Raw genomic sequence first — 27971 nt, forward strand, 5'->3', positions numbered from 1 at the left:
ATCGGGTCACTTTTGAGACCCACTGGAGTATGAGTTATGGCGGCGTGCTGTCACTCAAACCTGACCCATTCACCGCATAAGTCTTTGGGGTGAAAAAGTCATCTAGAGCAGCCGGCAGGGGAGTGCTACTACACACTTCACAGGGTAATCATTTTCGATTGTACTGGTTTTCGGGATCGAGACCTGATGCGATTTAAACTTTTCACAAGTTTGAAAAACATGGCCAAAGTTTATTCAAATGACAGTGACACTTTGAAAGCCCATTTTGCTCTTAGACAATTTGAATTTTTGCATTTTTGTTTTTCCTTTTCGCCTTTTACAAGGCATAACTCTTGTTTTTTGCGCGACCAATTGTACTTGGTAATGACACCTTTCACTTTACTATAAAATGTATGTTGCAACCAAAAAAGTTATTTGCTGGGGGAAATTGAAAAATATAAAAAATTGGGAAAGGGGAGGGGGATATTTCATTTTAACACAGTTCCCTTTAGGGTAAAACTGACATGTTATTAGGATTACAATGATAGCCATAGTTATATCATTTTATATTACTGTACTACTTAAAAAAGTCAAACTTTTGTGTCAAAATAGATGTGCTTAAAGGAGTACTCCGCCCCTAGACATCTTATCCCCTATCCAAAGAACAGGGGATAAGATGTCAGATCACCGGGGTCCCGCTGCTGGGGACCCCGAGATCGCTCTGCACGTAATGATGGGCAATACAGGGGCCGGAGCATCGTTACGTCACGGCTCCGCCCCTCGTGATGTCACGGCCCGCCCCCGTCAATACAAGTTTATGGGAAGGGGCGTGGCGGTCGTTACGCCCCCTGCCATAGACTTACACTAAGGGGACGGGCCGTGATGTCATGAGGGGCTGAGCCATGACATCACGCTGCTCCGTCCCCTGTATCGCCCGTCATTACGCACAGAGCGAATTCGCTCTATGCAGTAATGATGGCGGGGTGCCACAGCGGCGATCCCCGGGGTCCCCAGCAGCGGGACCGTGGCCATCTGACATCTTATCCCCTATCCTTTGGATAGGGTATAAGATGCCAGGGGCGGAATACCCCTTTAAAATCTTTGACCTGACTTCTATACTTTTGTTCTTTTTCAAATTTTTTCAGTTGTTATCTGTAGTTTTCATCTGTACCATTTTTATTTAGATGGGACATTTCGCTCAATTTTTATAATTTATTTTTTCCTGATATGTGATGTGACCAAAAATGTTGCAGTTCTGTGGGTTTTTTTTTAATTCAAATGTTTACAGCATTCACCCTTATGGTATCTTAAAGGGGTACTCCACTGCCCCAGCGTTAGGAACATTTCATCCCAAATGCTGGGTGCAGGGGTCGTGATATCACGCCATGCCCCTTGTGACATCACGTCATGCCCCCTCCATGCAAGTCTATGGGAGGGGACGGGATGCCTTTAAAGTGTACCTGTCATGAAAAAAAGTTTTTCTATGTTGCAAAGTGAGCTATGACTAACAAGTTCCTAAATGTACATTATTAAAAAAAAAAATTACATTTCCATGTTTATTTTCATTTTTGAAAACCACCACTACATGTCCCGGCCGCTAGTCTCTTATTGATTTCGGACTCATGCTGGCCTGGCATGAGTCCGAAGTCTCAGACTGCAGCCGGGACACGTGATTGCTGTCAATCAGGCAGCTCAGCTATTGCTCTCACCTCCGCCGACTGATCCCAGTCACCGCCGCTGCCCCCTAACCCCCACCCCCCACTGCCTCCCTCATACACAGCCCTATCCAGAAGAGGTGAAGCCTCCACCCCCCCCCCCTCCCCCGCAGACTGATGTGAAGCAGCCCTGCACTCTGCTGCCAGTCACCACGGCTGTCAGCCCCGTTGTTCGCTGACAGTCCCTGTGGCTGTGACCCCTGCTTTCCGCTCACAGCCGTGGGCACTGTGAAAGGACAGCGGGGCTGCGCGGCTAGAGGCAACGAGCATGACAGACTTCAGAAGCCACGAGGCTGGAGACATGTGACAGAGTGGTCTCACCTTCTCCCAGCCAGCCTGCAGCTTCTTACTCTGCTGCTCCTCCTCGGTGACTTGAAGTGAGGGCGGAAGCGGTCCCCCCAGCAGGCCTCAGTGATGTACCTCCTGCTGGGGCACGCCGACTTCCTCCTGCTGGCCGCTCACACTATGTGAGCAAGTAGAATGGTAAGATACAGAGCTTTTTAAAGCTCTTAAAAAATGTTAAGGGCAGGGGGTGGGGTAGGTGTAGTTAGGGAACTGAGGTAGTTTACAAAAGTTTATCTAATGACAGGTACTTTTAAACATTGTGGGGAGTAGTTATCAAGGCTCCCCCAGTGCACGGGTTCCCGTACCAAACACAGGCTCACTGGATTTATGTAGAGGCAGACCAATTTTTTTCTATGGAGATTACACTGTTCTGTGCTTGATTTTATCAGTTTGTAAAGGCCCCCATATACATCAGGATAAATGTGTCCAAAAAACAGCCAATTTCTGCTGGACCGGCCAACTATCTAATGTGTATGGGAGCCTCTCAAAACCCCCCCGACAGATAATGTTGGATTTCAAATTCTCCATCCTGTTGTTCTTTGAGAGATAGGAGGAGTCTGATAATGACTGACTTCTCTCAATTCCAAAAACATGACTGCTTGGCCAAGCCGTACGTTGATGTGGAAAGAGGGATTAGGGGAGGATCAGGTTGGCCAAACAATTGCATGTGTGTAGCCGAAAGACCGGAACATAATAATTAGAAGAGGCACCATATATTTTTGGCTGTATGGTGTATAGGCAGAAATAAGCGGGGCATGTCTTGTATGTCTTTCTATCCAAGTTAGGCCATGTAGAATATAAGAATCTATGCGTTTCCTACCTACAATTTTCTCAAAGTGCCTTAAGATACCAGATTCGACGATTAGTTTAGACAAGAATCCCTTAATGCACCAGACTTAAGACTGTCACAGCATGCCAAATGGAAGTTTCCACCCCTCCTGCTCTTGCGTGTAACATGGCATTGACAGCGGCCTGACAGCTGAAATATATTAAGCCGCGCACTGTTTATATGTGGGATAGAGAGTTTTAGATCCAGCTCACAGCGGTTTGCAGCTAAGTGCCCTAAGATGAACAGCAACGCGCAGCCAGCATGGAGACGAGTTTGTTATTGATAGAGGATAATTACAGTTTCTATAGGGATAAGTATGTATACATTCAGGAATGCAACTAAAGTTTTTGAACTTGTCAGAACTTTGTATTTAGAGCGTTTGCTTTCTAAAGTTGTGTTATGTATGAGCACTAAATGACTGTAATTGATGTCAGTTTTGAGCTGTTTAGCAACCTGTTTAGTGAGCGGCACTAAAACAACTTAGTTACTTAACTTTATTTTTTTTTTATTGCTTTTATTTGTTTTTCATCTATTTTTTTTCTTTCAGAAGAAATAACTGATGCGTCATATGACATTAAAGTAATTCTAAGTTTCAGAAAGTCATCAGACCCTTTTACTTTTTCACATTTTGTCATATTGCAGAGTGAAATCTCTCTCTCTATTTTTTATTTAATTTTTCCAAATTATTCTGCACTCAATACTCCATAGTGAGAATGTGAAAATAGAATATTATTGCCAATTTACTAAAGAGAAAAAAAAACAAAAATTTCACATGGACATAAGTATTCAGACCCTTAGTTATGATACTTGAAATTTTGCTCTGCCCCCCCCCCCCCCCCAGTTGTCTTGTTTAGAGATGAGAGAGCCGTGCTTAACGAAGCGAGATTCGACTAGAAACTTGGGGGTTACTGTGGTTCGCAGAGCTTTTGAACGTTGCCTGGTCTGGCTCCCGCAAACCTGGCAATGTGCGCAATGATAACACAAGGGATGAGCAACACATGGCGTTTTGGCGCCCACAAGAAAGAAATGAATACTGAGGCAGTGAGATGACATCAGGGTAGCCCAGCATACATCGCGGCTATCACATGACCCCAAGTTGTAGAATGATTTGCTGGTTTATGTGTCAATAAGCTCCCAGGCCAATAGGCCACAGCACAGGGGTTAGTTTTAGACACAGATAAAGCCCTCCGCTGCTATACGTCTTATCCCCTATCCTAAGAATAGGGGATAAGATGTCTGATCACAGGGGTCCCACTGCTGGTGCCCCCCGCAATCTCCTGCAGCATCCGCCGTTCTAAACAAACACCAGGTTCCTGCAGTAGTGGTCCTGACGTCATGCCATGCCCCCTCCATTGATGTCTATGGGAGGGGGCGTATCTTGGTTGGGGTTCCAGCACCATCAGAGAATGGATATATTTTACATGTATTTTATCAATAAAATGGTCATGGTCAGGGATGAACCTACAAGACTGAGGCCCCCATAACAAAGAGACAAATTTTGTTCTGCCCCCACCCTCTGAACCTCCTGTCATAGGGGGTCATGGTGCCTCCATCCAATTGAACAGTACCTTGTCTGCTAGCATTGCAGAACTAAAAGGAGTCTCAAATCTTATTAAAATGGCGTTAAGACCAATCTGGAATGGACCCAGTGTCTATAGTGGCCTCCATAGCATATGCACCCTTAGTCATGGCTTTTGACTGGTGTAAGAGAGAACGATTAAAGAACAATAAACATATGGCCTACCAACATGTTTCACGCCAGGAACTTCATCAGAGCATTATATTTTATTTGGATAGACACAAAAACAATACAAAACCATAAACAATAATGAAAATTAAGACTATAATGAAAATCTGATGTAAATAATAAGTCACTTTCTGATTAAATATTTTCTTTAAAGAAGCACACCAGGTATTGGACCAGGAAGTGGTCTGTCCTGGGTCAGCTGACATCATTACCTATCAGATCCATCATTGCAGCCCCCAGACCCGATTCCTCCATCTTTGTATACGGTTTTGCCATGGAGCATGGCACCACTTATAAAACTCCATACACCACTTTTGTGGCCTACTGCATAAGACCCACTACTCCACTAGTCCCGGTCCTAGTCCCAAGAATTCATATAAAATCAAGGATATGAGCGCTAAATAGTGTAATTCAAACAGGGACAACAATGGTGAAAGAGAAGCCGCTCACCCTGATGTGTTGTGTAGCCACATACACAACAATGGTAATACGTGTAGGTATAAAAGAGACGTCCGCTGCCCTCCGGCTGGATAATGTGTGCAGGTAAAGGTAACTTCAGTAGGAACGCTGACTCAACATGGCGCAGGAACGACTCGAGGCACAGCCAGGTAGGAACGTAACAAAATGTTTAATCCCAAGATGCAACGCATTTCACTGCGCTTGCGCAGCTTCTTCAGCGCAGTGAAAAGCGTTGCCGGCTTTCCTACTGAAGCTACCTTTACCTGCACCAGGAATTAATATGCCTGAAAACCCATTCCTGCCACAACTGCTGAAACAGATAAGCACAAGGCATACACAAGAACCTCTACATTCTTGAAAGCAAACTAAACAAAAACCCAGAAGTGCTTCTTCAAAGGGGTACCCCACCCATAGACATCTTATACTCTATCCAAAGGATAGAGCGGCAGAACCCCAACCCCCCCCCCCCCCTCCCCCCGTGATCCCCAGGCCATTATGAACATGCCACACCCTCTCCATTCATGTCTATGGGAAGGGGCGTGACAGCTGAGGTCGTCTGTCTTCCGGCACGGAGCAGAGTTCACCAGATGACCCCCGCGATCAAACGTCTTAATCCCTATCCTTTGGAAAGGGGATAGGATGTTTGAGGGCAGAGTACCCCTTTAAGTTTAAAATTGTTGGCGATTTTGAAACTTTGTTAATGTCAAATGAATAATAAACATTACTGAAAAGAACCCAAAAACTTTTAATCCAATATGCAATTTCAGAGCTGGTGAGATCTGTCTATGACATTTCCTCTAGAAGCTTCTAGGCTGAGAAATGACATAGCTGTGATTTATGAGACCTACTAAAGACTCGCTGAACTTTATTGTGTGTTAATTACTTTTCTAAGGTTATGACCTTTATGGCATTATAAATAAGCCGATCTCTTATACCCCCGGGCTGCTGCATTGAATACCTTGTGATGTCGCTCTATAAACTATACGTCCAGACACTGGGATTTCTGTATCCATTAATTTCTTTTTCCGAATAATTTTTATTTTTTTTAAACTTCCCTGCATTGGAATATGACCAATGATGACAGTAAAAAGTCTCAGCCTGGAGTGACTGTTATACTCAGACCAGCTACTGGGGAAGCAAGGAAGGTCACATTTCTATACTCCCACCAACCATTTAATGAACTATCCTAAAAATCATCCTCCTACATAGAAATACAGTCTCTAGATGAGACTACTCAGTTTAGTTAAACAGGCACTGTTTGTTGTACCAATAAACGTTGCATAGATCAATAGTACAAGTGAATATAAGAAAATGAAACAAAAATAACAAAAATGCTTCTTTCTCCTGTTATCCAGCTTAAGCGTGGGAGAAAGGTGACGGGCGTGAGAAAGGGGAGGGGGGAGCAAATTATAAGTTAGAGGGGAAAATGATGAGTAAGGGGCACATGTCACTGGGGCATTATATGTGGGGGTACATGACAGGACCCCCCTGTCATGTGCCCCTCATATATAATACCCCATGTCCTGTGCCCCTCACATATAATGCCCCCCTGACATGTGCCCTTCACATATAATGCCCCCTGTCCTGCCCCCTCAGGGGGCATTATATGTGAGGGGCACATGTCAGGGGGGCATTATATGTGAGGGGCACAGGACATGGGGCATTATATGTGAGGGGCACAGGACAGGGGACATTATAAGTCAGGGTCACATGTCAGGGGGCATTATATGTGGGGGCACATGACAGGGGGGCATTATATGTGAGGGGCACATGTCAGGGGGGCATTATATGTGAGGGGCACAGGACATGGGGCGTTATATGTGAGGGGCACAGGACAGGGGACATTATAAGTCAGGGTCACATGTCAGGGGGCATTATATGTGGGGGCACATGACAGGGGTGCATTATATGTGAGGGGCACATGTCAGGGGGCAATATATGTGGGGGCACATGACAGGGGCCCCCTGTCATGTGCCCATATAATGCCCCCCCTGACATTTGCCGCTTACTTATAATACCCAAAGTCATGTGCCTTGGATCATCTCCAGGGTTCGGTTCCATTTTGATGTTTAGTTTTTGTTCTTGATATTTTTTGTCGTTTACGATGGTTGTGAGACGACATATAATAGCACGGCCCATGCTAGGTTACTACATTTGTAGATTTGTATTCATAGACCTGCTGACAATGTGGAGAATGTGTAATGCATGTTCGCACTCAATAAAGTGTTTGAAAATAAACTTGTATTTAGATGCATTTTACTTTAATTACATCAGTATTTTCATAACAAACAATACATGTGCTTAGGGGGTAAGAGTTTCTTTAACTAATCTAGTGGAAGAGACTCGAGTGCTAAAATCCACGGGTTAGGGGGCGCAAATTACTTGCCTTGCCCCGGGTGCTGACAACGCCACTGGCAGGATCTCCTCCTCCTATAATGTACAGTGTATAGAGACATAGAAGTGCAGGATCGCCTCCTCTGTGTACAGTGTATAGAGACATAGAAGTACAGGATCTCCCCCTCTGTGTGTATAGTGTATAGAGACATAGAAGTGCAGGATCTCCTCCTCTGTGTGTACAGTGTATAGAGACATAGAAGTGCAGGATCTCCTCCTCTGTGTACAGTGTATAGAGACATAGAAGTGCAGGATCTCCCCCTCTGTGTGTATAGTGTATAGAGACATAGAAGTGCAGGATCTCCTCCTCTGTGTACAGTGTATAGAGACATAGAAGTGCAGGATCTCCTCCTCTGTGTGTACAGTGTATAGAGACATAGAAGTGCAGGATCTCCTCCTCTGTGTACAGTGTATAGAGACATAGAAGTGCAGGATCTCCCCCTCTGTGTGTATAGTGTATAGAGACATAGAAGTGCAGGATCTCCTCCTCTGTGTACAGTGTATAGAGACATAGAAGTGCAGGATCTCCTCCTCTGTGTGTACAGTGTATAGAGACATAGAAGTGCAGGATCTCCTCCTCTGTGTACAGTGTATAGAGACATAGAAGTACAGGATCTCCCCCTCTGTGTGTATAGTGTATAGAGACATATAAGTGCAGGATCTCCTCCTCTGTGTACAGTGTATATAGACATAGAAGTGCAGGATCTCCCCCTCTGTGTGTATAGTGTATAGAGACATAGAAGTGCAGGATCTTCTCCTCTGTGTGTACAGTGTATAGAGACATATAAGTTCAGGATCTCCTCCTCTGTGTACAGTGTATAGAGACATAGAAGTACAGGATCTCCCCCTCTGTGTGTATAGTGTATAGAGACATATAAGTGCAGGATCTCCTCCTCTGTGTACAGTGTATAGAGACATAGAAGTGCAGGATCTCCTCCTCTGTGTCTACAGTATATAGAGACATAGAAGTGCAGGATCTCCTCCTCTGTGTGTACAGTTTATAGAGACATAGAAGTGCAGGATCTCCTCCTCTGTGTGTACAGTGTATAGAGACATAGAAGTGCAGTATCTCCTCCTCTGTGTGTGCAGTGTATAGAGATATAGTAGTGCAGGATCTCCTCCTCTGTGTGTACAGTGTATATAGACATAGAAGTGCAGGATCTCCTCCTCTGTGTGTACAGTGTATAGAGACATAGAAGTGCAGGATCTCCTCCTCTGTGTGTACAGTGTATAGAGACATAGAAGTGCAGGATCTCCTCCTCTGTGTACAGTGTATAGAGATATAGAAGTGCAGGATCTCCTCCTCTGTGTGTACAGTGTATAGAGACATAGAAGTGCAGGATCTCCTCCTCTGTGTGTACAGTGTATAGAGACATAGAAGTGCAGGATCTCCTCCTCTGTGTACAGTGTATAGAGACATAGAAGTGCAGGATCTCCTCCTCTGTGTGTACAGTGTATAGAGACATAGAAGTGTAGGATCTCCTCCTCTGTGTACAGTGGATGGAGACATATAAGTGCAGGATCTCCTCCTCTGTGTGTACAGTGTATAGAGACATAGAAGTGCAGGATCTCCTCCTCTGTGTGTGCAGTGTATAGAGATATAGAAGTGCAGGATCTCCTCCTCTGTGTGCACAGTGTATAGAGATATAGAAGTTCAGGATCTCCTCCATCTGTGTTTGTGTATAGAGACATAGAAGTGCAGGATCTCTTCCTATGTGTGTACATTGTATAGAGACCTAGAAGTACAGGATCTCCTCCTCTGTGTACATTGTATATAGACATAGAAGTGCAGGATCTCCTCCTCTGTGTGTACAGTGTATAGAGATATAGAAGTGCAGGATCTCCTCATCTGTGTATACAGTGTATAGAGACATAGAAGTGCAGGATCTCCTCCTCTGTGTACATTGTATATAGACATAGAAGTGCAGGATCTCCTCCTCTGTGTGCACAGTGAATAGAGATATAATAGTGCAGGATCTCCTCTGTGTATACAGTATATAGAGACATAGAAGTGTAGGATCTCCTGCTCTGTGTGTGCAGTGTATAGAGCCATATAAATGCAGGATCTCCTCCTCTGTGTGTACAGTGTATAGATATATAGAAGTGCAGGATCTCCTCCTCTGTGTATACAGTATATAGAGACATAGAAGTGCAGGATCTCCTGCTCTGTGTGTGCAGTGTATAGAGACATAGAAGTACATGATTTGCCACTTTGTGTGTACAGTGAATGGCAGACACCATAGATGTTAGGTTCCGCCCACAAGCTCAAAGAGAACTAAAAATGATATGTAACCTCCTGGGATAATTGTTGTCTATTATCCTGAAATCACATGGAGCTTCCGATAGATGGCGAACTGCACAAGCAAATGAACTGAGCAGTGACTACAGCTGGGAAAGGAGGAGTTTTTTGGACAAGTGCTTGTAGCCATCTTCGATTTTTCAGTTGCAACAGAGCACGTAGAGAGAGAGGACACAAAGGGATAGCCTGTAAAAGATCCTGGTTCAAAGAGTGCAGCTGAGAAGAATCTACTAGCAGGTTGAACAAGATCCTAGACTAACTTTATTCACAGCCCGTGTAAGGGTAAGCCTTTTTTTCTCAGTCCCATAACAGGACACCCTGAACTAATATAGCAATAAAGACCCATTTGCAGCCTACTTAAGTTACACTGTGGAGGAGGACTTTGTATGAGCCCCATCTGTTCAATGTGCACAAACTGAGGGTACCCAACAGCTGCTAGGACGAAGATTGCGATGGGCTGCAGGTGTGCTTGTTGGACACATAAAATTTGTCTGATTTTGCGCTATACTTTCCTGTACTGTTTGCTATGTTATGCATGGCTTTTTTCCTGTATACAATACAAAGTTAGTCTCAAATTAGCTTGTGTCAGTATTATTTTCTCAAAGATGTTCCCAACAGGACCCCACAATCTGGATGATCCATTGGGTGGAGGCACTCCCACAGATATTAACCCAGCTAAACAGACAACTAGTTCTTAATTTTCTAATTGCTTCAACAGACGTCATGGCCACCACCGCCGCACCCAGCGTTTAGAAATAAAAATGATGAATGCCATGTGCAGCAGGGAGCAGCGGAGTGCCCCTTTAAATCCTACGAGAGTTACAAAAAGAGCCAAGCAAGCGGCTTATTGGACATCTTCCGGTAGATGAGGGTCCGTGTGGCGGATTGCATTTCTGTTCTGGCTCCTTGAACAGGTCTGTTATATTCATGAGCACTTAGTGGGGGTAGACGAAGGTTGCCGTGGGGTCTTGGTACCGTTCTGACATTGTCAGCCCCCGCTGTTAACACTTCCTATTCTCCGACCTGACAAACTGGAAATGCCAGCCCTGCTTTAGGCGGGTCACCACCGTAGTCAGTGATTGGCTGAGAGGGCTTTTCCTATGTGTCAGAATGGAGAACAGGAAATGCTGACAGAATGTAGATGTATTCCTTTAATTTCTTGCATGGAAAACGAATACCACCCATGATCAGCTCACCGCCAGTTTAAGTGGCCTCTGAACTGGAACAACTACTATATTGGCTCTTGCATGCCTGAGGAACATACAAGATACATGATGTCATGGTATTATTGTAACTACATTCTAACGTTAATTGCAACCACAAAGGACACAAGATCAATGTAGGTTCAAGCGAGTTATTGGTGTAGAGCATATTCAACATGACTCAACACATGGAGGACGGCTTGTATCATGCATCTGGATCATTCTTTATTATTCTCCAAGTCTACCAGAATTCAACTAATTTGTATAATAGATTCCAGACATGAACGGACTTGAAGTCAATCTCAGGCTGTGTGTTTGTACTACGAGAACGAGCTGGGCCGAATCTAGTATAAATACCTCCGTGTGAAGCATTAGCTGTAGAAATGTGGATAAGTATCAAGGATAAAGTCTGCATCATAGAATATGTTAATATTATGTCACCAAATATTCTCAGAATGACTTATGTAATGATCCGAGGTTGAGCCCAAAACCTTACAAGCTTCCTATTACTTAGGAAATAGTAATCAGAAAAGCAATGAGGAGCCAAGAAAATTGGTTAGGCAATGATATCCCTTAGTAACATTGGGGGAGAATGTAGTAGTTTAGGCTTGTTATCAGCCAATCCAGAATCTCCTCCGAAAGGAAGAGTCATCCACCTCTAGATAGATGTTTTGGGGGTTCAAGTGCTTTATCAGTATAAAACAGGGTTCTGGTTGGCTGGGTGAGAGGCCTTTGACATAAGTCAGAGGGTGATATGTAATTTTACTCTATAGTAAAGAGGAGCAAGAACCCCAAAACAGCCGTCTAATGATGGTTCTTTTCTTGGAGGAGAGTCTGGTTTGGTTTATAATCCCCAGTCAAATGTAAAGGCCCTTTTAAGGGTCAAGCACTTACTAGAGAGCTTGCTTTCTTCCTTTTGAAGCAGAGATATTTTGCATATATTTTCCCAGGGAGCATTACTTGGCCTGTAAGACCCCAACATTAGCACTGTGTTCTCCCCAAGTAGACCTAGTTAAAACAACCTTTTTCCAAAATCCTGGCCTATACTGATGAGGGGACATGACCCTGAAACAACTGTATACAATTAGGTCTCTCTTATCTTGGAGAGACCCAGCTTTCTATCTTCTGGATAAGAGCTAATCTTATCCTGCAGGCAAACTGCCTCACATCTGCCACTTACTTCTTACGGTGCCTTTTGGCCCGGAGGTAAAGAGTAGGTTTGTTGAGGGGCCTCTCTCCTGTTGGGGATAGACCACATCCTTTGTACGCGTTTTTTTAGTGTGACACGTTTGCACTTTTTCTTGCACTTTGGGTGATGGAGAGAGCACTTGTCTCGGCTCTTACCTTTCTCGGCCTTTTGGCTAAGATCAAGTGCAGTACCTTTCCTGTTAGTTGGCGGTGTAGGAGACCACCAAGGCAGGATGGGGAATCACACATCAGGGCAGGTGTAACAGGGATGGCTGTGGAGAGCAGCAGCTATCCCTTATGAGACCTGTTCCTGCTGCATCTGGCCCTAATGTCCGGGTAGAATAAGAGCCGAGGTGCAAAAGTGCCCTGAGAGTGGTGACCCCAGGGTGCCAGAATTCACCCAACTTGAAGGATGGCACATAGCACGTACTTTTATTCTCACTCTTCTGGGCACTCACCCTTAGTATCCCAGCCTTCCAGCTAGGATTGGAGAATTTTTATAGATCCGGTCGGATGTCCAGGCAGTATTACACTGCGCACATCCACTTATTTATTTATTTGTGTCACTGTGTCCACGTTTTGTGTTCTGTTTGTGTCACTAGAATTGGTCAGGGTGCGGTAACCCTTCTGGGTGTCCCTTCTGCTGGTCTAGGGAAGATGTGTGTGGCCGTTAGGTTCCTCTCCTTCCAGCCATGCCCAAACTGGTTTCATTGGCTCCTCGGTGATGACTTTGTTTTTGCCCGGTTGTTCACCAGGAACACTTTTCTGTCTCTGAGTAGCTTCGGTCAAAGGGGACATTGAACTTGGAGCCTTGCAGGTGCCTTTTGGCTCGGAGGTGAAGGGTTTGGTTTATTGTGGTGCCTCTCTCCTTTCGGAGAAGGGCTTGCGATGGACCGCATCCTCATGCACGTTCTTTGTGTGAACACTTGAACTTGGTTGAATTAAGAGAACGTACCTCGGCTCTTACCTTTGGTAGGTCAACAATATACCAACTATAATGTCGGACAAATTGAGTGTTTTAGGAGGACAGTTTCCTATGGAGACCACATGTTGGGGTGCTCTGTGGGAAAAAAATATGCAAATTAGGCCTAATCCAAAATAAAGATAGCTGTTTAGCTGTTAGTCCACATCATGTCAATAGCCTCTTGCCCAGCCTATCGGTACATTTCTTTGTAATGACAAGGGGCAAGAACCCACAAAACAGCTGTCTAGAGATGGGCATTTCCTTTTCAACATATTTGTTAGGCTAGGTTCACACTACGGAATCTCCAGGCAGAAAATATCCACCCGGCGATTCCGAGTGCGGCCAGCACCGACTGAATCAGTCAGCGCTAGGACCGCGTGGACACTGCGGTCTCCAGTAGACTGCAATGTGTTCCGCGAGTATTTCTGCCTGAAGAATGAGCAACGCCATTCTTCAGGCGGACATTTTCAAGTGGATTTTCCGTTCACAACTTCCGCTTCACAAATTCCAAAGTGTGAATTTGTCAACGGAAACCCATTCACTACACTTTACATTTTAGTAAGCGGAATATCTACCTGCAATTTCAAAGCGGAATTGCAGGCGGAAATTCTGTAGTGTGAACCTAGCCTTTAGGGTCTAGTCACATAGCAGAATTTCCGTTTGCGGAATTCTGCCTCAAATTAAAGCCCATAGACTTCTATGGGATTCCACACTCCCATTCACACTTCTAAATTTCCGCTTGTGGAATTCCGCAAGCCAAAGTCTATGGGCTTTAATTTGAGGTGGAATTCTACCGTTTGAATAGACCTTTAAGGGGGTTCTGAAAGAGTTGAAAAAAGGTCTGTTTGTGGTTGTGTCTGGTTTTGCAGATTATCCCTATAATGATGAAAATTACTGAATATATATATTTTTAAATCCCGGCCAAGTCACTGTGTCCTCTTTTGCCTTCATCAGAGAATCCCCCGTGGCTTTTCTATTTCGTATTAACCGATCTGATCACCATTCTGGAATGTATACTTTTCTTAGTCATACATTGCTTGCACACCAGCACCCACTGGGTGTTAAAGACAAACCTCCCACACCTGATAAAAAGTGCTGACAGCGTTACTGGATACACCAACTCCTTATTTATCCTGGCACCAGTTGTATGTGGCCCGCAGCGACATGGGATAGGCACATTTTGTCTTTGTACTGTACCTCTCATTTGAGATTATGTGCTACAGAGAGGTAAACAGCTCCGTATGGCCAGTGTTAGTTTATGACACCTTAGAAATATGGAAAACACTTCAAAAGTCCAGAGATTGTCTCCCGCCTATTTTGTGAAGATCAGTTCGGAGACGAGGCATTCGCGCGATACCAAAGTTCCATTCACTAGCCCCGTTCATCACATACACCCTGTTCCAAATTATTATGCAAATTATATTTTTCTCATTTACCTAAATAATTGATGTAAATAACAGTCAACATAATTCTCTTGTTATCCACTATTAAAGGGGTATTCCAGGAATTTTGTTTTATTTGACTATGCTACGGGTGCTGTAAAGTTAGTGTAGTTCATGTGTGTGACGGTTTTCTCACAATTCTGTGATTTTCACCCCAATATTTATTTTTACCAGCATACAAAATGACTGCTGTCTCAGATTTTTCCCAGGTTGCAATGCGGCCGAGACCTGACTCACTAGTCAGCAGATGACAGGGAGCCTGTCTGCTTCAATGGGTGGAGCGATCAATCTGCAACTAACGCAACAGCTGTAGGCACCCTGATTGAAAACCACAGGTCTTTTGAATGGATGCAGCTCATTTATGTTTCAATGGGTGGGGTGGCTGATGTGTGGGAGGAAAATAAAGACAAAGGCAAAAAAGGCAAAAAAGGCAAAAAAAGAAAAATCAAACAGGAAATACAAGTTCACAAAAAGCTAGCCACAGTGTTATGGTAATCTCACAACATAGCCATTTAGCCCCAAGACAAGCGCAGATCCTTCCTAAGCATGTCCATTACTGTCTGCCAGGTACGTATTAAAATCACCTTATGGTGGATAACCCCTTTAAAGGGGTACTCCGCCCCTGGCATCTTATCCCCTATTCAAAGGATAGGGGATAAGATTTTAGATCGCCGCGGTCCCGCTGCTGGGGATCCCGGGGATCGCCGCTGCGGCACCCCGCCATCATTACTGCTCAGAGTGAATTCGCTCTGTGCGTAATGACGGGCGATACAGGGGGCGGAGCAGCGTGACGTCATGGCTCCACCCCTCATGACATCACGGCCCGTACCCTTAATGCAAGTCTATGGCAGGGGGCGTGACGACCGCCACGCCCCCTTCCCATAGACTTGTATTGACAGGGGCGGGCCGTGACGTCACGAGGGGCAGAGCCGTGACGTAACGATGCTCCGGCCCCTGTATTGCCCATCATTACGTGCAGAGCGATCTCGCTCTGCGCAGTAATGATAGCGGGGTGCTGCAGCAGCCATCCCCGGGGTCCCCAGCAGCGGGACCCCGGCGATCTGACATCTTATCCCCTATCCTTTGGATAGGGGATAAGATGTCTAGGGGTGGAGTACCCCTTTAAGAATACAATTCAAATTTCATTGAACAAACCTCCTAATGATAACAGTATTTTTTTTTTTTTAAACATAAAAAACTTACAATGCACTGTTCCAAATTATTACACACTGTAAGTTTCGTTGTAAATAACTGAAAATTGTCATTTGTTGTGTTTGCAGCATATTTACTGAAATCAAAAGATATTTCAATCAAACTTTTAACATTTTAAATTTTAAACATTTTAACAGGTCACGTTACATTTGAAAGGGTACTCCGGTGGAAAACTTTTTTTTTTTTTTTTAAATCAACTGGTGCCAGAAAATTAAACAGATTTGTAAATTACTTCTATTAAAAAATCTTAATCCTTCCAGTACTTATCAGCTGCTGAATACTACAGAGGAAATTATTTTCTTTTTTGGAACACAGAGCTCTCTGCTGGCATCACGAGCACAGTGCTCTCTGCTGACATCTCTGTCCATTTTAAGAATTGTCCAGAGTTGGAGAAAATCCCCATAACAAACATATGCTGCTCTGGACAGTTCCTAAAATGGACAGAGATGTTAGCAGAGAGCACTGTGCTCCAAAAAGAAAATAATTTCCTCTGTAGTATTCAGCAGCTAATAAGTACAGGAAAGATTTACAAATCTGTTTAACTTTCTGGCACCAGTTGATTAAAAAAAAAAAGTTTTCCACCGGAGTACCCCTTTAACATAGGATCCCTTATTTGATAGCAGCTTCACAAGTCTTGCATCCTTTGAACTTGTGAGTTTTTGGACAGTTTCTGCTAGATGTCAAAATAGCTTCCCAGAGCTGCTGTTTGGATGTAAACTGCCTCCCACCCTCATAGATCTTTTGCTTGAGGATGCTCCAAAGGTTCTCAATAGGATTGTGGTAAGGGGAGGATGGAGGTCACATCATTACTTTCACACCTTTTATCCCCATAGCAGCCATTGATGCAGAAGTATTCTTTGCAGTATGAGATGGTGCATTGTCATGCATGAAGATGATTTTATTACAGAAAGCATAGTTCTTCCTTTTGTACCAGGGAAGAAAGTGGTCATTTAGAAACTCCAGATACTTTGCAGAGGGGATCTTCAAACCTTTGGGGGCCCTAAAGGGGCCGACCAGCTCTCTTCCCATGATTCCGGCCCACAACATGACTCCACCACCGCCTTGCTGATGTCGCAGCCTTGTTGGAACAGCGTGGCCGTCCATCAACCATCCACTACTCCACCCATCTGGATCATCCAGGGTTGCACGGCTCTCATCACTGAACCATGTATTTTTCTGCCCAATGCAGCCGATTCTGCTTGTGAGCATTGGTTAGTGGTGTCCGAATTAAAGATTTATGCACAGTTGCAAGACTCTGGAGGACTCTACATCTTGATGTCCGTGGGACTCCAGAGGCACCAGCAGCTTCAAATATCTGTTTGCTGCTATGTAATTGTATTTTAGCTGCTGCTTTCTTGATCTGATGCATGGATCTGGCAGAAATCTTCCTCAATGTGCCTTTATCTGCGCGAACCCGTCTGTGCTCTGAATCAGCCAGAAATCTCTTAATAGTGCGATGATTGCGCTTAAGTTTTTGTGAAGTATCTAATGATTTCATACCTCATCCAGGTTTTGCACATACCTGTGTGTGTGACCTGCCCCACCGCTGTCAGTAATTTATCATTGATCTGCATTTTTTTAAATTCAGGCGGGTGTTTTTTTTTTTTTTTTGGTCTGTAGCATTTTTTAATCAAATTTTTCGAGTATTTTGTGTGGAGGTCTGTGTACGTGCCACCAGCAACTGTTCTGGGCTGAGTGGCCGGACTGCCACTGACATGCACCCCCTGCTGCCAGAAGCGCTAATCAGTGTGCACACCACTGATTAGGTAAACGCTTTTATTTTTTGGTGCAGGTCTTTTTGAGCTAAAAGAACTTTTTTCCTTTTTGTTTAGTTTAGTTTTATTTTATATTTTTGTTCTTATTGCGGGTTAGTTAGTAGTTTAGGGTGGGTAAGGGCAGGAAGTTTCGCACCACACCACATGCAGCACACACCAATAAAGTTTTACCCCACACATGCATACATTTCACCCCCCATTAGAGTAGGGAAATGGCCCACAGGGTGTTTTCAGCAGAGGAGGCATATGCCATACTTGCCTTCGACACTGAAAGCGCCACAGAGGACAAGGAAGACCCCACCTTCCTTATTTCTTCCGCGTCCACCTCATCATCTTCTGATGATGAGCCACCAAGGCACAGGAGATGCATCCATGCGGGGCCACAAACCTCCTCTGCTCCTGACCCTATGCCCCATGCAAGTATGAGTCCCCCTGGCGCTTATACTAGTCAAGACCCCCAGCCAAGTTTACTGGTGCATGGTACCGGTGAACTTGACTGGACCACAAGCCCGTGATTCCTGAGTTTGTTGGCAACTCAGGAATCAAGATTATAGAGAAAAAAAGGGGAAAACACTGAAAATGCATCAGCACACCAACACACAAATGTAGAATACATATATCAATTTTATTGTTGAAAGTACGCCAAGTATATAACTATACAAAACAAGAGGAAAGAAGAAAAGGATGATAAAACCATTTAAAATAATGGGCTAAGAATATAAGCCCAAGCACTCAGGGAGGGGCCATGAACCCCCTATCCTAGTAACAGGCACCCGTCCTACTGTATTGAATGATTTGTCACACCATACATATAAAGCTATTATAAATAGCTATTCAACAACATAATAAATAACATATAAACAACAATAGGCAGCTATAAGAACCACTGACATAACCTGTAATACTTGCAAATTGCAATATGCATAGAACAAGCGTTCAGAAGATGTAGGACTGGACCAGATGTAAAAGGATCAGTAGGAGGACGGGACCACAAAGACCCCACACGTTCTGTCGCTCCCAAAAGGCGACTTTCTCAGGAATCAAGATTGCCATCGGCGGGTTCATTGAAATGGACTATTTTAGTTTTTATTCAATGACGACTTTGTCAATCTGATGGTTGACCAGACGAACCTGTATGTCCAACAGTTTGTCGTCGCAAGCTCGTATGTCCAACAGTTTGTTGTCGGGCTCCTTTTTAGCTAGGCCTGGTGGCTGGTTCCCAGTCGATGCAGCCGAAATGAGGACCTTTTGGGGCCTCATGCTGCATATGGGCCTTGTTAAAAACCAAAGGTCAGGCAGTACTGGAGTGAGGACGTCCTCTACCAGACCCTGCTCTACAGTATGGCCATGACCAGTCCCCGGTTCAAGGCCATTCGGAAATGTTTGCATTATGCTGATAATGCGGCATGTCCCTCCTGAACTGATCCCGTGTATGACCGCCTTTATAAAATCAATCACTTCAGAGCCAAATTTTGGGAGGCCTATGTCCCTGGGCGGGAGGTCGCTATTGATGATTCTCTCATCAGCTTTAAGGGGAGACTCAGCGTCCGGCAATACATCCCAACCAAGCGGGCGCGGTATGGTGTGAAGATGTATAAACTCTGCGAGAGTACCTCAGGGTACACTTGCAAGTTTATGGTGTATGAGGGACGAGATTCCCGTATTGAACCCCCAGAATGAACCCCCCACTCTGGGTGTTAGCGGGAAAATCGTTTGGGCCTTTTGCACCCATTGCTAGATAAAGTTTACCACTTTTACGTGGATAACTTTTATAATATTATCCCTCTCTTCACATCCCTCGCTGCCAGATCCACGCTCGCTTGTGGGACAGTCCGGAAGAAACAAAGAGGCCTTCCTTTCTATCCCCTCCAGACTCCTATCCCCCGGGGTGAGTCCCGTGCCTTTTCCCATGAAAGCCTGTTGCTGGTCAGTTATAACGATAAGAGGGATGTCCTTATGCTGACCACAATTCATGGGAACGGCAGTAGCCCTGTCCCTGTGCGAGGTACCGTGGGACCGGTCCAAAAGCCTGATTGTATTCTGGACTACAATCAGTATATGGGGGGAGCTGATCTCTCTGATCAAGTCCTCAAGCCATATAATGCCATGCGGAAAACACGGACATGGTACAGGTTGCCATGTACAATGCTTTTGTACTGTCTCAGTACGCTGGCAGCACAGGGACATTCCTGCAGTTCCCCGGATCGTCCCCAGCCAACACTTTCCAGGTGAGGTCCCCCACACTGGAAAGAAGGGATGATCCCAGAAAAAATGCAGAGTATGACACAAGAGGGTGATACGGAAGGACACCACCACTCAGTGTGACACTTGCCCCGATCATCCGGGCCTCTGCATTAAGGATTGCTTCAGGGAGTATCACACTTCCATGGAGCACTACATTTTTTATCCTTTTCCCTAATTTTAATTCCCTAGAATTTGACTCCAATGTACAATCCAGAGTAGATTGGCTTCCAAATTTTAAAACCAAACACCCCAAAAGAAAAAGAAAAATGCACACCTGAGCGAGGTGCTCATTTGAGGTAAAAGGTTAGGGATGGCCACACACATCACATTCCCAGAATGATGATTCAGAGTATAGGGTTTGGGGCGGGCATCATTTTTACTTTTGGCTGTACTCTGGGTCTTCATTCTGGGAAAATAAATGGCATATCAGTAATAAAATAGAAATTTTCATTTTCCCCAAACTACACTTAATCCATTCCTGAAAAATAAATTTAGGGAACACCCATCTGTTCCAAATCTCCACTTGACCCCTATACACCTTCCCTAGGGGGTGTACTGTTTGTAATAATCTCACATATGGGTGTTCCTTTCTTGTATTTTCCTCTGAATGTATGTAACTGTTAGGTCCGTAACAAACATCCGCCTCAAATGCGAAGAGTTCTCGCTGAGCTCTGTCGTATTTCCAGGCGACAATTCGGAGTCACATGTTAGTTGTTCCCAAAAAGATGAAGCAGAGCATACTACAAAGCTACCCTTCATCCATTCCTGGAAAATAAATTTAGGAAACACCTGTGCGTTAGAAATGTCCTCTTTACCCCTATACCCATTCCCCAGGGTGGGTACTTTCTGTAATGGTGTCACATGTGGGTGTTTCATTTTTGTATTTTCCTCGGAATGTATGTAATAGTCAGCTACTGATATGCCAAAGGCCACAAATACAAAGTGACCTCTATGACTTCTGAGCCTTGTTGTGCGCCCGTCCAGCACGTTACCCCATATGTGGATGTATTTTTATAGTCAGGGGGAAAAGCTCACCAACATTTGTAACCCAATTTCTCCCATTATCCCTTGTTAAAATGTTAAAAGTTGGGTAACCCCAGCATTTTAGAGTAAAAAAAATCTAATTTTTCAATTTATGGCCCACTGTTCAAAAGACCTGTTACCTTCCTTGAGGGGTTTAGTTTAAAAATTGTGGTCACTTGCCGGGTTTATTTTTTTTAGATTTTATGTCAGAACCTCAAGCATTGGAGTGCAAATCACCACTTTCGCCCTCAAATCTCATTGGTGCTGTCTCTCTCCTAAGCCCTGTTTTGCCCCTGCATGGGGTATTTCCTTATTCTGAAGAAATTGAGCTAATTTTGTGGAGTTTTTTTTTCTCTTAAAGGGGTACTCCTGTGGAAAACATTTTTTTTAAATCAACCAGTGCCAGAAAGTTAAACAGATTTTTTAAATCACCTATATTAAAAAATCTTAATCCTTCCAGTACGTTTTAGGGGCTGTATACTAAAGAGAAATCCAAAAAAAGAAATGCATTTCCTCTGATGTCATGACCACAGTGCTCTCTGCTGACCTCTGCTGTCCATTTTAGGAACTGTCCAGAGCAGAAGAAAATCCCCATAGCAAATATATGCTGCTCTGTGAAAAACAAAAATGTGGGGTAACACCATCATTTTAGTGTTAAAAATCAAAATTTTCATTTTCATGTCCAACTTCAATGCAAAGTTGTCAAACACCTGTGAGGTGTTAAGGCTCACTATACCCCTTGTTACGTGCCTTGAGGGGTGTAGTTGCCATATATTATGCCATGTGTTGTTTTTTTTTTTTTTTTTTTGCTGTTCTGGCACCATGGGGGGTTCCTAAATGCAACATGGCCCCCGAAAACCATGACAGCAAAATTTGTTTAGAAAAATTCCAGTTTCTCTTTCTCTCTTTAGCCATGTTGTGAGCCCGCAAAGCACTTTATGTCAACATATGAGGTATTTCCATACTCGAGAGAAATTGGGCTACAAATTTTGGGGGGGCTTTTTCTCCTTATGCCACTTTTAAAAATAAAAAAAATGGGGCTACAAGAACATGTTAGTGTAAAAAATGCTGATTTTTCTCCTCCACTTTGCTGCTATTCTTGTGAAACACCTAAATGGTTAACAAACTTTCTGAATGTCATTTTGAATACTTTGAGGGGTGCAGTTTCTATAATGGGGTCATTTATGGGGTATTTCTCACAGAAAGGCCCCTCAAATCCACTTCAAATTTAACTGATCCCTGAAAAATTTGGAAATTTTCGTGAAAATGTTGAAAATTGCTCCTGAACTTTGAATCCCTCTAATGTCATTAAAAAGTAAAAACCTGTCAACTTTCTGATGCCAATATAAAGTAGACCTATTGTATATGTGAATCAATATATCATTTATTTGGAATATCCATTTTCCTTACATGCAGAGAGTTTCAAAGTCAGAAAAATGCTACATTTTCAACATTTTCATGAAATTTGGGGATTTTTCACCAAGAAAGGATGCAAGTAACGACGAAAATTTACCACTATACTAAAGAAGAATATATCACAAAAAAAAAAATTTGAATAAAAGGTAAAAGCATCCCAGAGTTATTAATGCATACAATTATAGTGGTCAGAATTGCAAAAAAGGGCTTAGTCTTTAAAGGGGTACTCTGGTGGAATTTATATATATTTTTTAAATCAACTGGTGACAGAAAGTTAAACATCTTTGTAAATTACTTCTATTAAAAATTTTTTTACCCTTCCAGTACTTTTAATCAGCTGTATGCTACAGAAGAAATTGTTTGCTTTTTGAATTTCATTTTTTTGTCTTGTCCACAGTGCTTTCTGCTGACACCTGATGCCCGTATCAGGAACTGTCCAGAGCAGCATAGGTTTGCTATGGGGATTTTCTCCTGCTCTGGACAGTTCCTGATACGAGCATCAGGTGTCAGCAGAGAGCACTGTGGACAAGACAAAAAAGAAATTAAAAAAGAAAATAATTTCCTCTGTAGCATACAGCTGCTAAAAAGTATTGGAAGGTTAAAGATTTTTTATTAGACATAATTTACAAATCTGTTTAACTTTCTGGCACCAGTTGATTTAAAAACAATTTTTTTTCCTCCGGAGTACCCTTATAAGGTGAAAATGGTCTGAGTCCCTAAGGGGTTAAACAGTTTTGGACATGTGAATAGATATGACTGCTGAGATCTTACACTGACACTTATAGGGGTATTCCAGGATTTGTTTTTATTTGACTATGCTACAGGGGCTGTAAAGTTAGTGTAGTTCCCATTATAATGTTTGTACCTGTGTTTCATGGTGGTCTCATAATTATTATGTTATTTTTGCCCCAATCGTCTCTGATTTTCACAGGTTGAAGGCGGACTGAGACATTACATCACTAGTCAGGTGATCAGAGGGAGCCTGTCTTTTCTTCAATGAGTGGAGCCGCCGCTCGGTGGGAGGGAGATCATTCTGCAAGATTTGTAGTTTTGCAACAGCTGGAGGCACCCTGGTTGGGAAACATTGACATAGATAAATGCTTTTACTCTCTGGTGCAAAGAGTTAGAGACGTTTCAGAGCCCCTGAAGTGCTGAGGACTGACAGCTAGAGATGAGCGAACTTACAGTAAATTCGATTCGTCATGAACTTCTCGGCTCGGCAGTTGATAAGTTATCCTGCATAAATTAGTTCAGCTTTCAGGTGCTCCGGTGGGCTGGAAAAGGTGGATCCAGCCCACCGGAGCACCTGAAAGCTGAACTAATTTATGCAGGAAAAGTCTTCAACTGCCGAGCCGAGAAGTTCGTGACGAATCAAATTTACTGTAAGTTCGCTCATCTCTACTGACAGCCCTCCTCGCTTAGCTGTCCAGGCATGCTGGGAGTGGAGCCCCCTTCCGGCTCCCTTCATCCCTTCCCCATGCCCAATCATGCTTCAAAAGTCACTCGTTTATGCGCATAAATGCTGATTTTGCCCGGAAAATTTGCGGCTAATATACAGTATCTCCCCCCATAGTGTATTAAAAAGATGCTAAATATTTTCGTTTATCTTCATCTTTTGCTCATCTGCAATGGCCTTACATGACAGCAAAGTTATTGTAGAATTTCTCCAAAATTTCCTCAGGCGCTTGGAGTCACCGCGCTCCGTGACACCGATGTCAACATTTAGGAAAACTACTCAGCGGCTTTATCTGTACTGAACATCTCATAGAACAATAGTAGCAGAGCCACCGCTGGGAATGGGGCCACATCAGATAGGGCCCTGCGTGCCGGCATTCCACCGTGCACACGTCAAAGCGCAGAAAAGAAAATGGGGGAGATTTATCATATCCTGTCCTGAGGAAAAGTTGCTGAGTTGCCCATAGCAACCAATCAGATGACTTCTTTCAAGTGTGGCTTGGGGTGGGGTCTTTGTCTGCGGTCAGACTCCCAGCTATCTAAAACATATCTCCTAGCCAAAGGATAACATTTTCCCCAAGATACTTCTCTTTTAACCCCTTAACGACCAAGGACGTATATTTACGTCCTTTGCCGACTCCCGCAATATAACGCGCGGGCCACGCGGTGACCCCACGTCATATCGGGTCGGTCCCAGCATGCAACTGAAGCCGGGACCCGGCACTAATAGCACACGGCAGTGATCGCGCTATTAACCCTTTAGCCGCGGCATTCAAAGTTGAACGCCGTGTCTAAAACGAAAGTAAAAGCTTCCCGGCTGCTTAGTGGGGCTGATCGGGACCACCGCAGTGAAAATGCGCTGTCCCGATCAGCTAGGACGCGAGCGGAGGTCCTCTTACCTTCCTTCGGCGTGTCCCTTCGGTGATTGATTGCTCTAAGCCTGAGATGCAGGCTTGAGCAATCGTCCGCCGATAATCCCTGATCAATGCAAAGCTATGGCTTTGCAGGGATCAGTGTAAAAGATCAGTGTGTGCAGTGTTATAGGTCCCTATGGGAGCTATAACACTGCAAGAAAAAGTGTAAAAAAAAGTTAATAAATGTGATTTCACCCATTCCCTAATAAAAGTCCAAATCACCCACCTTTTCCCATTGTAAATAAAAATAAATATAAACATATGTGGTATCGCCGCGTGCGAAAATGTCAGAACTATAAAAATATATCATTAATTAAATCGCACGGTCAATGGCGTACGCGCAAAAAAAATTCAAAAGTCCAAAATAACGTATTTTTGGTCACTTTTTGTATCATGAAAAAATGAATAAAAAGCGATCAAAAAGTCTGATCAATACAAGTATGGTACCGATAAAAACTTCAGATCACGGCGCAAAAAATTAGCGAAAAAATAAAAAAGTTATAGGGGTCAGAAGATGACAATTTTTAACGTATACATTTTCCTGCATGTAATTATGATTTTCTCCAGAAGTACTACAAAATCAAACCTATATAAGTAGGGGATCATTTTAATCGTATGGACCTACAGAATAAACATTAGGTGTCATTTTTACCGAAAAAATGTACTGCGTAGAAACGGAAGCCCACAAAAATTACCAAACTGCGTTTTTTTCTTCAATTTCGTCGCACAATTATTTTTTTTTCCGTTTCGTCGTATATTTTTGGGTAAAATAACTGATGTGGATTTTTGGGTAAAATGACTCATATGGATTTTTAGGTGCAAAATTGAAAGAGTTATGATTTTTAAAAGGTGAGGAGGAAAAAACGAAAGTGCAAAAACGGAAAACCCCCTGGTCCTTAAGGGGTTAAATATAAAATAATTCTACAGAATCCTTCCCGTCAAGTCTCGACAAAGGACTACTACCGCATCCTCCACCTATGTGCTTGGCAGAGAGTTCGCTGACCTGTTCTAACAATCCATAAATTGCCAGCTACATGCCAGGATTATGCACGTCTCACACCGCATGTGCAGTCATTTCCTTGGTTGAGCATTATGAGAAATCTATGGAGTTTGCTTAAAGAAGCACTCCGGAAATTTCCCCCCCCCAACTTATATTAGTAGAGGTTCTTGTGTATGCCTTGTGCTTACCTGTTTTAGCTGATGTGGCAGGCATGGGGTTTTCAGCCATACTGGTTTATGTTTCAGAACAGAAATTAAAGGGGTATTCCGTTTTTCCTTATTTTATTTTTATTTGACTGTGCTACAAGGGGCTGTAAAGTTAGTGTAGTTCATAATATAGTGTCTGTACCTGTGTTTCATGGTGATCTCTCAATTCTTTTGTGATTTTTGCCCCAATGTTTATTTTTAACAGCATACAAAATGACTCAGGTTTTCCCAGGTTGCAGTGCGGCCCAAGACATTATATCACTAGTCAGGTGATCTGAGGGAGCCTGTCTGTATTTCAATGAGTGGAGCGCTGGGAGGGAGATCATTTTGCAAAAATTGTAGATTTGCAATATCTGGAGGCATCCTGGCCAGAAAACAGGGAAAGAATCACAGGTGTGTTTCAATGGATGGGGTGGCTGATGTGTGGGAGGGAGAAAAGGAAATATGGGATTTGTAGTTTGAGGGAACGACCTCCAACAGGAAATAGCCAGTTCACAAAAAGATAGGCATAAATGTTGATCAGGATAAGGGGAGAAAAAGCCGGGCTTGCGGCACAATCCACTAGTCGGAGAAGGTTATTAATACCACCAAATTGTTTATTTGCTGGACATTGTCCAGCAAATAAAGAATTTGGTGATATTAATAACCTTTTCCAACTAGTGGATCTTGCTGCAAGCCTGGCTTTTTCTCCCCTTATCCTTATCTTCATCCAATCGATGGCCCTGCCCAGTTTATGAACTATAAATTAAAATTACCACCCCTAAAAGATTTTTGACCCCTTTGCAACCCTAAGGCTGTATGGAGTGAGCCCCTGACTCGTGCCCGCTCCATACCCGGTGGCCACCAGCTGATTCCTGTAGCTGAAGGCCGCCCCTAATAGCTGGCATGCAGTGATTGCCGCAGACGGCTATTAACCCTTTAGATTGCCACTGTCAAAGCTGACGGCGGCATCTAAAGGGAGATTATAAACCATCCCTGGTGGTCTAGTGAGGTGGATGGCAACAACCCCCCCCCCCCCCTCCGCAGCACGATCGCGGAAGGTCAATCCACTGTTGAGGTAGCCGGAGAGCTTACCTCTCCTACCTTTAGGTCCGTGGCTCTGTCATTGATAGAGCCTGGCTGGACCAGGCTTTCTCAATGGAGTTTAATAAAGTTAAAAAAAAAAAGAAACGGATGAAGCAATAGCGAAGCGTTGGGTTTGGCGTGTGGCTGGGTATGCTTTCCTCCCGTTTGGGTTTATCTGCACACTGTTGCTATGTGTTTATGCACCATGCTTGATAGCATTCATCTTTGGTGTCTTACCCCTTTACCTAAATACTTTGGATTTACCTGTTCCCGTTTTCCTATTTATATTGTATGTAATTTCTTCGCCACTGTCTTTAGTTCTTGTCCTTCCGGACATTTATCTTGAACACCCATGTCCACTTTACTTGTTTTTAACAATTCTTGTTTATTCCACGTCTATTTTTGTATCAATAAAGTATTTTATGACCCGCAAACGTATGTGCTTTTTTGATTCTTATGCTAATTTAGCATTGGGTCATTGTTGATCCTTGGGGATTTTTCTGTGTATGACATATAAAAAACATGTAAACCTAATAAAAATAAACATATAACATAACAATATTAATCCCATACAGTAAATGGCGTAAAAGTAGCAAAATACAAAACCCCAGAATTACGTTTTTTGATCATGTCCTTCTGATATGTATTGCACATTGTACTGTGTTTTGTTTTTGGGGGGGGGGCAGAATTTCACTCCTGGACCCATACAGCACAGTGTTTTGTGCCGTCCCTGACAGGGAGGAAGGGGAAAGTTATCCTGAAGAGAGTGTGAAGCCAAGAACTCAGTAAGATGGTAGAATTTTTATTTTATTTGGTTTAGTCCATGTTGCCTAAATGTTGAAAATGAGAAAAGAAGAAGGCAGGAATACAGTAAGTGATGTGATGGTCGGAGGGCAAATTTTGCATTGGGGCCTACGAGCTTTAAAGGGGTACTTTAAACTTTTTTTTCTAAATGAACTGGTGCCAGAAAGTTAAACAGATTTGTAAATTACTTCTATTAAAAAAAATCTTAATCCTTTTAGTACTTATTAGCAGCTGTATGCCATGAGGAAATTCTTTACTTTTTGAATTTCTTTTTTGTCTTGTCCACAGTGCTCT

Source organism: Hyla sarda, chromosome 1, assembly GCF_029499605.1.
Source record: "Hyla sarda isolate aHylSar1 chromosome 1, aHylSar1.hap1, whole genome shotgun sequence".
Classification (NCBI taxonomy): domain Eukaryota; kingdom Metazoa; phylum Chordata; class Amphibia; order Anura; family Hylidae; genus Hyla; species Hyla sarda.